Source organism: Quercus suber, unplaced genomic scaffold (genome assembly GCF_002906115.3).
Source record: "Quercus suber isolate HL8 unplaced genomic scaffold, Cork oak 2.0 scaffold_103, whole genome shotgun sequence".
NCBI lineage: Eukaryota > Viridiplantae > Streptophyta > Magnoliopsida > Fagales > Fagaceae > Quercus > Quercus suber.
This window is the reverse complement of record NW_027069568.1, coordinates 402,982-415,747: the sequence shown is the minus strand read 5'-3', so window position 1 is coordinate 415,747 and position 12,766 is coordinate 402,982. Positions and strand designations below refer to the sequence as shown.

General features: G+C 34.7%; 2 long non-coding RNA genes across 2 annotated transcripts; both read left to right on the top strand.

Annotated features, from left to right (window-relative positions):
• The first annotated feature begins 5 nt into the window (after positions 1–5).
• Positions 6–1,606, top strand: LOC136068196 (uncharacterized). Its single transcript, XR_010629612.1, has 2 exons — positions 6–119; positions 1,193–1,606. It is a non-coding gene; the product is annotated as an uncharacterized LOC136068196 (long non-coding RNA).
• Positions 1,607–3,203: 1,597 nt separating this feature from the next.
• Positions 3,204–4,162, top strand: LOC136068197 (uncharacterized). Its single transcript, XR_010629613.1, has 3 exons — positions 3,204–3,711; positions 3,798–4,008; positions 4,134–4,162. It is a non-coding gene; the product is annotated as an uncharacterized LOC136068197 (long non-coding RNA).
• Positions 4,163–12,766: the final 8,604 nt, after the last annotated feature.

Below are 12,766 nucleotides of genomic sequence, written 5' to 3'. Positions count from 1 at the left end.
CGCAGCACAAAGAGAGAGGAGAAGCCGGTAGAGATCAAGTATCGCCGAAGGACAAAGCCGGCGGTGATCGGCGTTCACCAAGCAGCAGCGCCTCGTCCGCCTCCCCTCCGCCAGACTTGGTCAGATCGGCTTAACCCTTTTTTTTTTTTTCTGTTTTCCTGTTCTGATTCAACCTTGCTGTTATAATAAGAAATAGATTTTGTTTGTGTTTTGTGTTTTGATTATGTGAGACGTTTGAGTCTATGAGGGAGAAAGAATTGTTTTTTATTGAGTTGTTTGATTTTTTAAAGGAGAAAAATTCTTTTGGAGTTGCTATAGTGCTCTCCAAGTCAAGAGAGCTACTGTAGCAACTCCAAAAAAATTTAGAAAAATCTGAGGGCCTATACCACCGTTTTCCTCCGAATACATTACCGGTAATTTTTTAATTTTGTTTTATTAATTTTCCGTTTAAATACGATTCAGGGTTATGTTTGGGAGTGTTTTTCTTTTGAACGATCAGCATAGTCTGATGGGTTTAGAGCCTGTGGTGGGTTTTGTCAATTTCAACCAAAACTCTGTCTCCTAAGATAGTTTTAAATTTGTGGTTGAAATCTGGTTTTTATTTATTTATTTTTATCTTGGGTCTCATACTCTTGAACTTTCACCTCACCCAATCCACATCCTCATTTGAAGAAAAGCTCCCACCAACTCCACCTTCCAATCATTAAAATCACGTTGGAATTGCACATCCCAACTCCGACTTTCCCCCACACTCTGCCACACCACCAACTTCTTCACAGATGCCTCCCGATTTGTAGCAATAAAAGTGGGAAAGCCACTTTAAGCGGCTGATCTAAACACTAACAACCATCCTAAACGAACTCTATTCCCCAAGCCGTTTTCATTAGTGGATGGTGCTTTTACATTTCATTGGGATATGTAATCTTGCAGTGTTCATCTATTTGATATGGCCTCATAAGGTGTTCTGTTGAGTATTATGAGATTAATAACAGTTCCAGAAATGCAGTGGGATCTGTATTTTTCTGTCTCATCTCATTTTGTTTCCAAACATTGGTAAACTAGATTTAATGATCTGATATGATCTAATCCCCTTGTGTTAACAGAAATCCTAATAAATTTAGATGCTCATTCAAATTTCTTTCTTGTGTTCAAAATATTCATAGTTTAGAGATCTTTGAATTTTTTGGTACAGGTCTTGGGATTATCAGTTGAGGTTATGAAGAAAGGATTTCAAAGATATGTCAATAAACACCAATAGGATGAAAATGATACATGACTGTGTATCTTTGCCTTCAATAATAATAGAGTAAAGGATGTAAAAAAAATCACTTCTCATTAATTGGCGTAATGAAAGTAAACACAGAAAAAGCGTATAGAGATATGCCACATTTGCCAACGGGCGTTTGGCTAAGTGGGTAAGGTTCGGACGCTTCGTACAACACACCTAGGTTGGAGTCCCGCTGCCCACAGGAGTCCGTTGGTGGGCATCCTTAGAGGGGTTAAAATCCCGCACGGGTTAGCATGCTTCAGGTATCCCCTTGGTTCCCGCCTGACGCCCTGCCCAAGGGTGTAATATAACCATAAATCCCCCCATTTTTGTTTACCATTCCCGGAATGAAATTAGACGTCAACCACAAAATTGGCCAAAATTGGTCACTCACATCACTTTTATCTTCGGACATCCTAATTTCAGGGGCTTTCACTCTTGAATGGGACCCCAAGGGACTTGAATTGGTGATTAAGTATCGAGGGGTGGTTCACTGGAAAAGTGGAGTCCTGATAGACAACCAATTTGAGAACATTTCACCACATCAAACATCTATGTTTGATTTCAACGTTGTCTCAAATGGGAATGAAGAGTCCTTCTCTCTAAAGTATAAAAATCAAAGTCTTCCACAGACGTGGTCGGTTCTTAGTTCTACGGGGCAATTGTTGAAAAAATCCATAAACGGCATCATATTGATAGCCTGAGCACATAATTGTTACAGATATAACACTGATGGAGGATGCCAATGGTGGAATCAGCCAAAGTGTAGGCATAATGATGGCATAGTTGATTTTAGAAGTGGTGTTTTCACTGATATAGAAGACCACTATTATACTACTCCAGACACAAATCTTTCCACCAGTGACTGTAAAGCCAGTTGCTAGAACAACTGTAGCTGTGTGGCTTTTTATTCTCTATATGAAAATGCAACAGGGTGCAAATTTTGGACAAATATGACGAACTTCATTCCTGACGATTCATCAAGATCAGAACATCTCTATATCATAACGCTAGAGACTTCAAATTCAGCGAATCCCAATAATATAGTGCCAGAACCTTCAAATTCAACGAATCCCAATAATATAACACCGAAGGCTTCTCAAAGTGGTATGTTTACTAGTTTTTTGTCCTACATTATCAAACAAGTTAATTGTAAGAGGCTCCTACTCAAACTTAACTATTCTATTTGAACACTATCATATGCAATAATATACAACTTTTTTTAGAGAGAATTTTTGAAATGATTACTAACCACGGCTGTTTATGACTAGGGGTTGATGAATCTAATTTTTGAAAGTTTATAATAAAAATCATTATATTTAATTAATTAAAATAATATAATTTCAATTATAATTTATTTATTTATTATTAGCATTAATTTGTGAAGTGACAAATTTTTTTTTTTAATTGTAGTGTTATATGAAAAAAAATAAGTTAATCAAAAGACTCAGCAATCTATTAGGTCAAGTTATATGGTCTTTAAAGCTGCTTTTGTTCCAAGGGTCATTTTAAGTTCAGTGTATAGGTTAGTTGTCCTAGCAATCAAAACCCCTGACCATCACAGCTGGGTTCACCCAGCTCTTTTGTAATCAGTCTCTGACTTTTATCTATCAGTATCAAAAAAAAAAAGTTATATGGTCTGTATTTTAGTTGGAATCTCAACCTATTGGCTCAAGTTTATAGAACGCAAATTAATGATAGAGAACCATAAATTGAATATTGAATTAATGTCATAAAATAAAATTTTCAAATATTAAATGAATTATGACAGCCTGGCTATTGTATGTTAAATTCTTCAACTCTGCGTGTGACGCTGAGGTAGATCCATGAAGCTAATTACACAACCTCAAGTTGAATAAATAAGTTATTTCTTATTCAAAAAAAAAAAAAATTATTTCTTTGTAGGTGATTCTAACTCACAACTTTACAAATGTAACATGAAAATATCAAATTTTCTTTTGTGTACAATGTCGATATGCAATAATATATAATTTTCAGATGATTACTAACTCCATTTATGACTAAATGTAGGAAAAAATAAGTGGGTATGGATTAGCATTGCCATTAGTGCCTCAGCTCTACTTGTGACTTTTTTCTGCATATTGTGTTATCTACAAAGAAGGAGAACAGTCGAACTCCAAGGTACGTAGGTCGTTAAAAGATAGATTGAACTGGTTAGATAATTCCTTGATTATTTACTATCATCAAATGAAAATTATGATTTTATGTAAATTTATTCAGGGGTCGATAATGAAATACAGGATGAAAATCGATTGCTTAGTTTAGTGATTTCAGAGGGATCTACTAGTGCGAATGAGATTCCGAATGATAGAAAGAAGGTGCCTGATATAAATGTATATAGCTATGAATGTATTTCAACTGCCACAAACAACTTCTCATTAGAAAGCAAGCTTCGAGAAGGGGGCTTTGGACCAGTTTACATGGTAATAAGCTCTAAATTTTTTTCGCAAGAGAGAGAATTAAATTAACTTGTATAACACTGGCTAACCTTATTTGATCATCACAATAGGGAAAATTGCCAACAAATCAAAAAATAGCTGTGAAGAGATTGTCAAGAAATTCAAGGCAAGGAATAATTGAGTTCAAGAATGAGTTGATACTCATATCTAGACTCCAACATATCAATCTTGTTAAGCTTTTGGGTTGTTGCATTTTTGGAGAAGAAATGATGTTAATCTATGAATACATGCCCAACAAAAGCTTGGACTACTTTTTATTTGGTACAAGAAGCATTCAATTTTTTCCTTAGACTTCATTTGTTTTCTGCAATGAATTTATCTATTTATCTATGTTACTTTATATAATAAAGATTATTGATCATATATATATTTTTTACATTGGCCAGATTCAAACAGAAGCAAGCTACTAGATTGGGACATAGTAAGTTAATTAAACATTATTTATCTAGAAAAAGTCAGCACATCCATATACTTGAGTATATTTCGCTGCTAAATTAATACTACTATGTCCCAACAATTCTATTAGTATTTGCCTCGAATTTATTTAGTTTGAAAATTCTTGCCATGCCGAAATCAGAAATCTTCGGATTTGTATTTTCATCGAGAAGTATGTTGCTAGCTTTTAAATCTCTATGAATTACTCTCATATGATCAATAATCTTTATTATATAATGTAACATAGATAAATAAATAAATTCATTGCAGAAAACAAATGAAATCTAAGGAAAAAATTGAATGCTTCTTGTACCAAATAAAAAGTAGTCCAAGCTTTTGTTGGGCATATATTCATAGATTAACATCCTTTCTTCTCCAAAAATGCAACAACCCAAAAGCTTAACAAGATTGATATGTTGGAGTCTAGATATGAGTATCAACTCATTCTTGAACTCAATTATTCCTTGCCCTGAATTTCTTGACAGTCTCTTCACAGCTATTTTTTGATTTGTTGCCAATTTTCCCTATTGTGATGATCAAATAAGGTTAGCCAGTGTTATACACAAGTTAATTTAATTATCTCTCTTTCGAAAAAAATTTAGAGCGTTCAAGGGAACCAAAACCTCCAAGTTAATAAATGGACTACTTCTAGAGAGTGCAAACCTCAGAAGTGAAATTTCACTCAATAATAATATTGTTCACCATATATACTTTATTATTTAAAATCAAGACATATAAATAGATGGCTTTACAAGATAAAACTAACATTTAAATTCAAAAGAAAACTAATTTATATTTACTACAAGTAAATAAGATTTATTCATCCTATCCTTATTTATTTACAGAGCCCGAAATAACAACAAATATAATATGAAAATGATAAAATAAAATAGAGACACATAGCACATCACTATTAAAAAAAAAAAGTTTCCACTATTTATTTAACTTAAAAAAAAAAAAAAAAAAACACCCTTCATTCTAGGGCCTTACTCCAATTTCTACATCCTCAATCCCACCAATTCTCCTCCTTCTGATTCACATCATACTTCTTGTCAACTCCCCTTCTTAGATACTTCCCTAACCTGTCATTCATCCACTTCAATTCAACTTCATCTGTCACCACTATTCCTCAATCCCATCTCCTTCCATTTCCTCAATTCCTACTCCCACTATTCCTACCTTTTCCCTCCCATCTCTCACTGCTCCTTCCCTTCCCACTGATACAACCTCACCTTCTGCCATTGCTTCTGTGAACATCCATCCTATGACCACCAGATTAAAGAATGGTATCTCCAAACCAAAATTCTGCTACAAGGCTATGGTTGATTATACTCACATTGAGCCTCCCACATACAAAATTGCTTGCAAATTTCCTCAATGGGTTAAGGCTATGGATGAGGAATTTCTGCTTTACAAAGACAGCAAACTTGGACTCTTGTTCCAGCTGATCCAAGTATAAATCTAGTGGGCTGCACGTGGGTGTATAAGCTCAAACTACACAGTGATGGAACCATTGCTCGTTACAAAGTAAGGTTGGTTGCTAAGGCTTTCATCAACAGGCAGGTGTGGACTATTCTGAAACCTTTAGTCCAGTGGTGAAACTAGCTACAGTGAGACTTGTCCCTTCCATTGCAGTAAGTTGTCACTGGCCTCTTCGACAATTGGATATCTCCAATGCCTTCCTCCATGGTTTCCTAAAAGAGGAAGTGTACATGGTACAGCCCCAGGTTATGTAGATCAACAATACCCTCATCACATCTGCAGATTGTATAAATCCTTATATGGATTAAAACAGGACCAGGGCTGGTTTGACAGATTTACATCTCAACTTTTGCATCTGGGATTTGAAGCTTCCATGGCAGATTCTTCACTCTTTATCTTTGCCTCTCATCAGATCATCATTTACCTGCTGGTTTATGTTGATGATATTATCATCACAGGCAACTCCTCTCCCCAAGTTTCTCATCTGGTCAATGCTCTCAGCAAGGCTTTTGAACTCAAGGATTTAGGTGCTCTATCTTATTTCTTGGGCATTCAAATTGTGCCATCAAGATTTGGTCTTACCTTGTGCCAGTCCAAATATGCTTCTGATGTTCTTCACAGATTCAAGATGGAGAACTCTAAGCCTACAAAAACTCCTTGTTGTCCAAGTGTTCGCCTTACTCCTTTGATGGCACTGCCTTATTGATCCCACTGAGTACAGAAGCATGGTGGGTGCTCTTCAATACTTAACTTTCACACGTCCAGACTTAGCCTTCAGTGTTCATCAACTCTGCCAGTTTATGCAAAATCCTACTACTTCTCATTTGGAGGCAGCTAAACGTGTACTTCGTTATGTGAGGGGTACATTACACTTTGGGATTCATCTTGCTCCTGGTCCTTTTACCCTCTCTGCCTACTCTGATGCAGATTGGGCTGGGGATCCTACTGACAGGAAATCCACTACTGGAATGTTGGTTTTTTTGGGTTCCAGTCCAATTTCTTGGTCATCCAAGAAACAATCAACTGTTTCCCTTTCTTCTACAGAGGCAGAGTACCGTGCATTGGCCTCCACACTGCTGAGTTGGCTTGGCTACGCATCCTGTTTAAAGAACTCAAACTCTTTCTTCCACACATTCCAATTCTGTGGTGTGATAACAATTCTGCAATAGCCTTGGCATCCAATCCAGTCTTCCATTCTCGTACCAAGCACATCGAGGTTGATTACCACTATGTGAGGGTTTGTGTTCTTCGTAGCACTTTGGGGTTAAATTTATCTCTGGCCGAGACAATTTTGCAGATATATTCACTAAACCTCTCCTTGGTCCTCATTTTTTGGTTTACGGAGCAAACTCTTGGCTGATTCTGCCTCGAGTTTGAGGGGAATGTTAAGAGTACACACAGAAACAACCACAGCAATCTGAGCTTTGATCAAGATGTTCAAAAGACAAATGAAATGTCCAACGGCTAGTTTAACGGCTAGTCCATAGAATGGTGTCGTTCTGTTTATATTGAGATATACAATTGTATTTAATGAAACGCAGCGTTTAGGACTTATAGTATTAGTTGAAACGCTGCGTTTAGCCATTGCACATTTAGTTCAAGAGGAGCACTGCGTGTGTGATAATCACCAAGTCAGTCTGTTAGGTAGTTAGTGTTAGTTTAGTTAGTTCCATGATTCAAGGGATCAGTCCGCGATTCAAGGAACCTGATCTGGGAGCTATCTGAGATCTCTGTAATCTTATATATACTGGATATCAAAATGCAATAGAAGGTCAAGCAATTATTTTCTCCAGAAATCATTTCTCTCTTCTTCGTCTCTCTCTTTTTCTCTAAACTATCTTTTCTTTGTTCTTTCATTGCTTTTCACAGAGTGTTTCGTAGTGTGAACACCATTGTAGGATCTTTCAACCTTAGTAGATTCTCTTCAGCCATCATCACCACGCGAAGAAAAGCAAAGGCTTTCATTTATCAAAATAATCTCCTTAGGATAGAAATTGTCAGAGGAAGCTCTAATGACTTATTAAAAAAAAAATACTAATAACCTAATGTAAATAAAAATACTCTAAAATGACTTATTAAAAAAAACTCTAAAATGTAAATAAAAATACTAATAACCTAATTAATTATTAGACTTTGTTTCAAAAAAAAAATTAACTATTAGACTTAAAAAAAAAAATGCTACCGAATAATTAAAATATATAATATATAATAAACTTGTAAATAAAAATAAAAATAATTTTCTCTTTCAACCTTCTATATCAAACTCTGGTATATCAAACCTTCTCTTTCAACCTTCTATATCAAACCTCTAGTATTAGGGTCCTACAAAAGAAGAAAATAGAATAAAGAAAAGGAAATGTCATACATCAATCAAGAATAGTCAACATTATGATAAGACCTAAGTTGCCTTAAGTCTTGTTAATTACTGATTAGAAAGATCGTTGAGGACGGACCAGAATCAAATATCAATATCATGGGCACAGAGATACATATATTTGATATGAAAGATCGATCCTATCAAATACTGCATTGGCAAGTGTGTCTTTCAACATGTGATCCAAGCAAACTTGGAGGTTCCTAGTTCAGATGTGGTCAACGTTCATGAAAGCTTGGCCGATAATGGACTCTGAATCTGTGAGTTATGCCAAGGACATGTTGTGTAATTAGCGATTTTGTAGTGAAACGCGGCAGGCAAGGATAGAGATTGAGATCGATTTTCTGAGGTAGATTTGTCGAGGCTCTAGAAAAGAGATAGTAAATGAGATTTACTAACATGTGTCCTTAGGACATTTATTAAAATAAACTATTTTAAAAAAAATTTTATGAAAAATGAAAAATTAATTAATTGTTTTGATAGATTTTTTTAATTTTTCATAAAAAAATTTCCAAAATGAATGGTTAAAGTTAGTTGGGCCCCTACCAATTTCTTCCACAATATTATAGAGTTTTTTTGGGGGGTGGGGTGGGGGAAAATTATAGAGAAAATTATAAGTTTTTTTTTTTTTTTTTTGAAAAACAAATACACACAAGAGAGGGAGAAAGAAGTTCTAACACAAAACTATTTATATGCATTATTTAAATAAGTTACAAGAAATCACGTATCTATTTAAAAAATACACATAATTTAGTTGTTATTGGTTCAAATTTGAAACTAACATAAATTACTTTTTGCCCCAACAATAACAACCAGTAACAACCTGCCACTTAGGATTTTTGTAAAATTATTGTAGACATATCATTTCTCCTACACTAGGATTAAGAGATATCCAAAATCTAGTTTAGAGCTTAACTTTGTCATATCTTTTATAAGTAATGTTAACGAGATGTTCTTAGGATAATGGTTAATAAACCATAATAGGAAAATTTTAACATCATTTTCATAAAATATAAAAAGTTGTCAATAACATTTATTATTTTATCATTTTCTCCAATAAAATATTTTTAAAAATAGATCCCAATCAATGTCCTAAGGGCATTGGTTAATATTTCCTATCTTTTATAATATCTAGTTCACTTTATAGTCATATTTTCTTTCCATGCATTTTTCATCAAAGAGTGGCAACTCCTCTTTCTTTTCTTTNGATCTGATATGATCTAATCCCCTTGTGTATAACAGAAATCCTAATAAATTTAGATGCTCATTCAAATTTCTTTCTTGTGTTTCAAAATATTCATAGTTTAGAGATCTTTGAATTTTTTGGTACAGGTCTTGGGATTATCAGTTGAGGTTATGAAGAAAGGATTTCAAAGATATGTCAATAAAGTATTGCCTGTGACTAGAAAAAATTTGCAATCTGCTGTCAATGTTGGTCACTAATAGGCAACTAGATTTTCCTGAGGAAACTGCTGTTACTTCCTGGAGAGAGACATATTACTCCCTTTTCATGTTGGAAAAGATGCTGCATCAGTTTCATGATTTGTTCTTTGAAAGTGATCTTGAGGTATGTCACTCTTCGCATAATATTTAGTTGAGTCAATAAGTTCTACTGTTCCCTACTTGGCTAAGCCAGTGATCATTGACTGCGGAAGTTAGGCCTTGGTGGGCAGTTATAGCTGGGGAAATTTACAGTTACACATGTTGTTTGCTGACATGGGCTATTGAGTACTCTATGTTGATATTAACTCATTGAATGATGTACATTTAGATAATGTTCTGACAATGACTTTTGTTGGGTGAACTAGTGTGGTTGGTGGTCTAGTACAATCCAACCTTGAATTTCAGTATTGTTCATGAAATCTTTATATTATTAGTCTTAATGTACTCGCAACTGTTTTTTTTTTTTTTAATATTGTAGTGGTTGTGTAAAAATGGAGATGGTCAGTACTATGGGTGCTGAAATCAAAATTATAATCTGTCTTCATATCTTTTTAGAATGAAGTCCTTTGGGCTATCTAGTCATAAATCATGTCCTTGAAAAATCCTCTGACAGGCCTAGTCATGGTGAATGATTTGTCTGATAAATATATGGCCAATTCTTCTTATTCCTAGTGTAACATAATGATCTTTTAAATAATCTGAAACTGAAAATGTATATTGTTTTGAAATTGGCTGCCACAAGGCAATTGTAATGTGATTGTCTGGTTAAATTGTGAAATTGTTTTTCTGGATTCTAACCAAGTTGGACATTCTTGCTTATCAAGTATCAACAATCCTTGGTAGTTGGATAAGGCCTTGTAATTTTGGATTTTGTTGCTTTAAGCTGGTTTTGGTTTATGTTGACTTTCCTTAATTGTCTCTTTTTGGAACTTGATGATTGAAGGGTTTAGGGTCTGGTTTACCTCCAGTAGTTTTTTAACTAGACATCTTCCTATTGGTTTCATTTCGTCTGTTTCACAAGGGGATTAGATCATATCAGATCATTAAATCTAGTTTACAATGTTTGGAAACAAAATGAGATGAGACAGAAAAATACAGATCCCACTGCATTTCTGGAACTGTTATTAATCTCATAATACTCAACAGAACACCTTATGAGGCCATATCAAATAGATGAACACTGCAAGATTACATATCCCAATGAAATGTAAAAGCACCATCCACTAATGAAAACGGCTTGGGGAATAGAGTTCGGTTTTAGGATGGTTGTTAGTGTTTAGATCAGCCGCTTAAAGTGGCTTTCCCACTTTTATTGCTACAAATCGGGAGGCATCTGTGAAGAAGTTGGTGGTGTGGCAGAGTGTGGGGGAAAGTCGGAGTTGGGATGTGCAATTCCAACGTGATTTTAATGATTGGAAGGTGGAGTTGGTGGGAGCTTTTCTTCAAATGAGGATGTGGATTGGGTGAGGTGAAAGTTCAAGAGTATGAGACCCAAGATAAAAATAAATAAATAAAAACCAGATTTCAACCACAAATTTAAAACTATCTTAGGAGACAGAGTTTTGGTTGAAATTGACAAAACCCACCACAGGCTCTAAACCCATCAGACTATGCTGATCGTTCAAAAGAAAAACACTCCCAAACATAACCCTGAATCGTATTTAAACGGAAAATTAATAAAACAAAATTAAAAAATTACCGGTAATGTATTCGGAGGAAAACGGTGGTATAGGCCCTCAGATTTTTCTAAATTTTTTTTGGAGTTGCTACAGTAGCTCTCTTGACTTGGAGAGCACTATAGCAACTCCAAAAGAATTTTTCTCCTTTAAAAAATCAAACAACTCAATAAAAAACAATTCTTTCTCCCTCATAGACTCAAACGTCTCACATAATCAAAACACAAAACACAAAACAAAATCTATTTCTTATTATAACAGCAAGGTTGAATCAGAACAGGAAAACAAGAAAAAAAAAAAAGAAGGGTTAAGCCGATCTGACCAAGTCTGGCGGAGGGGAGGCGGACGAGGCGCTGCTGCTTGGTGAACGCCGATCACCGCCGGCTTTGTCCTTCCGGCGATACTTGATCTCTACCGGCCTTCTCCCTCTCTCTTTGTGCTGCGTTCTTTCTCCCTCTCTCTATCCTATTTTCTCTGACGTGATAAATGTGTAAGAGCATCTCCAATTTTTTTTCTTAGATTTGCTACAGTAGCTCTCCAGGCCTGGAGAGCACTGTAGCATATCTAAAAAATATTCCCCCCCCCCCCCAAATAATACAGGATGAATTAAAAAAATACTTTTTTCTCTTCTTAGAGAGAAGAGAGAGAGAGAGAGAGAGAGAGCAAATAATAATAGAAGTACTTGTGTGGACTATGGAGATGTGATGTCATTCAATGAGTCACTTTCCATGTTTAGCTTTTAAAAATTGGGTTTGAAGGTTTTGGTAGGTGTGTGATTTATTTATTTTGTTAAAATTAATTTTTTTTATTGAAAATATTATAAATAAAAGTAAAAATTAGTAGAAATAGTATAATAAAACTCAATAGAGAAAGAGGAGAGAGCCAATAATAATAGAAGTACTTGTGTGGACTATGGAGATGTGATGTCATTCAATGAGTCACTTTCCATGTTTAGCTTTTAAAAATTGGGTTTGAAGGTTTTGGTAGGTTTGTGATTTATTTATTTTGTTAAAATTAAATTTTTTTTATTGAAAATATTATAAATAAAAGTAAAAATTAGTTGAAGGTCTTACATTAAGATCGAGTTTTGATAAGACAGTGAATATAATGTCATGTCTTAATCTCATAAAATTCAAACCCTGACACTTTGAAGAAGACCTTACCTTAAAGGCAGAAAAATCACCTAATTCTGATAGTACTTATTAACTTCTAGTTCGGGTGGACCTTCTGTCCGCATCAAACGATCACATTGACATGGAATAATATTTACTGTTCTGAAAACATTTGTCTATGAAGGCAGATGCACCTGTGTGTACGAAATATGATGACTTCTTAATTATTGAAGCTGTAACCATATTGAGATTTCATCTTTATATACAATTTTTTTAGGGTTCTAGAGAGAGAGAGGAGAGAGAGAGAGAGAGAGAGAGAGAGCAAATAATAATAGAAGTACTTGTGTGGACTATGGAGATGTGATGTCATTCAATGAGTCACTTTCCATGTTTAGCTTTTAAAAATTGGGTTTGAAGGTTTTGGTAGGTGTGTGATTTATTTATTTTGTTAAAATTAAATTTTTTATTGAAAATATATAAATAAAAGTAAAAATTAG